The sequence below is a fragment of the Pseudophryne corroboree genome, chromosome 1, assembly GCF_028390025.1.
Source record: "Pseudophryne corroboree isolate aPseCor3 chromosome 1, aPseCor3.hap2, whole genome shotgun sequence".
NCBI classification, from domain to species: Eukaryota; Metazoa; Chordata; class Amphibia; order Anura; family Myobatrachidae; genus Pseudophryne; species Pseudophryne corroboree.
Window position 1 is genome coordinate 541,884,363 of NC_086444.1, and position 3,140 is coordinate 541,887,502.

The 3,140-nt window shown below is 41.1% G+C and overlaps 1 pseudogene; it reads right to left on the bottom strand.

The window, feature by feature from the left end:
- Window positions 1-2,773: 2,773 nt before the first annotated feature.
- Window positions 2,774-2,892, bottom strand: LOC134938171 (5S ribosomal RNA; annotated as a pseudogene).
- Between the last annotated feature and the right edge of the window lie 248 nt (window positions 2,893-3,140).

Below are 3,140 nucleotides of genomic sequence, written 5' to 3' on the forward strand. Positions count from 1 at the left end.
AAGTGCCATCCTGTCTGACACTGCAGTGCCGCTCCTAGATGGGCCAGGTGTTTGTGTCGGCCACTTGTGTCGCTTAGCTTAGTCACACAGCTACCTCATTGCGCCTCTTTTTTTCTCTGCATCATGTGCTGTTTAGGGACAATTTTTTTGAAGTGCCATCCTGTCTGACACTGCAGTGCCACTCCTAGATGGGCCAGGTGTTTGTGTCGGCCACTTGTGTCGCTTAGCTTAGTCACACAGCGACCTTGGTGCGCCTCTTTTTTTCTTTGCATCATGTGCTGTTTGGGGACAATTTTTTTGAAGTGCCATCCTGTCTGACACTGCAGTGCCACTCCTAGATGGGCCAGGTGTTTGTGTCGGCCACTTGTGTCGCTTAGCTTAGTCACACAGCGACCTTGGTGCGCCTCTTTTTTTCTTTGCATTATGTGCTGTTTGGGGACAATTTTTTTGAAGTGCCATCCTGTCTGACACTGCAGTGCCACTCCTAGATGGGCCAGGTGTTTGTGTTGGCCACTTGTGTCGCTTAGCTTAGCCATCCAGCGACCTCGGTGCAAATTTTAGGACTAAAAATAATATTGTGAGGTGTGAGGTGTTCAGAATAGACTGGAAATGAGTGGAAATTATGGTTATTGAGGTTAATAATACTATGGGATCAAAATGACCCCCAAATTCTATGATTTAAGCTGTTTTTTAGGGTTTTTTGAAAAAAACACCCGAATCCAAAACACACCCGAATCAGACAAAAAAATTTCTGTGAGGTTTTGCCAAAACGCGTCCGAATCCAAAACACGGCCGCGGAACCGAATCTAAAACCAAAACACAAAACCCGAAAAATGTCCGGTGCACATCACTAGTTTCAATAAACCCTAGTTAATCCCTAGCCTTGCCTTTTTGATATCACACAAATTTGAATGCACCTTAGGTGAAAATATTTAAAAATAAAGATATCTGTAAGATCTAAGGCTTAGGAGCACAAATGATTTATAATCAAGACAAAGAGATTAGTCATTTGTAGTGTGCTCCAGTGGTGAAAGCTCTCTGGGTAACCACTGATGGTTATACCTTCTGGTATCGCTCTTTACTGTTGTTGGAGAGAGGTAAAGTTCTGTCTCTTTTAGCTACTGGTAAGTGTAATATAGTGCAGAGAGGGAAAGAAAATAACTCTGACTTGGTCTAATTGTGTCTTGCATGTAAGTAGCTATTAAATGACTGCTAGGCCCTTGTGCCAGACTGATCTAGAGAGAGATAAAGTTGGTGGAATGGTAATGTGAGCCACAGGTTTATCCACTGCTTCTGCTTTTTGTTGATTGTGATATTATTACTGAACCTGATATTCCAAGGTGGTCTACCATCCAAGTACTGATCAAGCCTATCACTGCTTAGCTTCCAAGATCAAATTAGATTTGATCTCTGGGCATATCCAGTGAAGTGTGGCAGTATTGATCCATTTGAAACAAATGAGAGTGTGGTTTGCGGCATAAATATCTAAGAAGTACTTCTGCTGTCCAATTAATCTTGCACGGTGCCTCTGTTACCTATGTATTGCAGAGAGCTGATATACTGGCATATAGATGAGAGAGTACTTGAAAAATCTGGTGACAGAATAATAGGTTAAGGCACCTCTACTTCTGCTGTTAAAGGTCATATATTAAAAATATAGCGGACGAGAGAGAATAGGTACAATTGCCTATTGAAGAGGAAAACTGAGCAGTAAGTCTAATGATGCACAAGGCGGTGCCTAATTAATCAAAGTTATTTAAACAGGTGTGTGTGTGCTAGGCTGTCTAGTAAACAGAAGGAGGTAAGTACAAAGCATACATAATTCATAGAAAAATGTGTTTGGTAACTGTCAAACATGCTTCATACTGTATATCCTATTCAATGTGCTGCAAAGTTATCCACATTTATTTGTCACCATGTTTGTGTAAAAAAAATGTGCACCCTGGTTCCATGTGCAAAACCATGTTCCTATAATGGTCAAGGCATATAAAGTAGATTCTTAGTATATATAAAAAAAACTTGGGCTATTGCAATGATGGTACAATTAATAACCTTTGGTCATATAAGCAGCAGTAGATATAATGTTATCTTTAGAGACCTAAGACACACTTGCCTACCTGACCCTCTCCATGAGGGAGAAAATGCTCTGTTCCTGGACTTTCCTGGTAATGTATGATTGCCATCACCTGTGGTGAAACTCCGTTCTTATCAATTAACTAGCTCACCACAGGTGATGGCAATCATACATTACCAGGAAAGTCCAGGAACAGAGCATTTTCTCCCTCATGGAGAGGGTCAGGTAGGCAAGTATGACCTAAGATAAGCACATATGATCTCAGCAGATCAGGAGAGCAGCACACATAAAATAGGCACATATAATCTCAGCAGTTCAAGAGAGCAACAGTAAGCACTTACTGTATAATAGAGAGAGAGCCCAAATGGTCATATACGATACCAGATGAGCTGGGTGTGGGTCAGACCGTGCACAGGTCATTTGTAGTGTGCTCCAGTGGTGAAAGCTCTCTGGGTAACCACTGATGGTTATACTTTCTGGTATCGCTCTTTCCTGTTGCTGGAGAGAGGTAAAGTTCTGCCTCCTATAATATAGTACAGAGAGGGAAAGAAAATACCTCTGACTTGGTCTAATTGTGTCTTGCATATAAGTAGCTATTAAATGACTGCTAGATCCTTGAGCCAGACTGATCTAGAGAGAGATAAAGTTGGTGAAATGAGCCACAGGTTTCTCCACTACTGCTTTTTGTTGATTGTGATATTATTACTGCACCTGATATTCCAAGGTGGTCTCCCATCCAAGTACTGGTCAGGCCTACCACTGCTTAGCTTCCAAGATCAAACAAGATTGGGTGTAGCCAGTAAAGTGTGGCAGTATTGATCCATTTGAAACAAATGAGAGAGTGTGTTAACCAAAAATTGATCAGGTACCCAAGGCACAAACACACTTGTGCAGCCACTCAAGATTAAAAAAGGCCACTTTACCCTTAAGAGTAGTACAATTATAGAAAAAAAATCTCAAATAAAAAGTGCTCAGTGTTGTTTCATACTATGAACAGCCAAAAATAATAATATACTAATTGTCCATATGTTGCACAGGATCACAAGTTCAGATGTCTTTCTCCCGG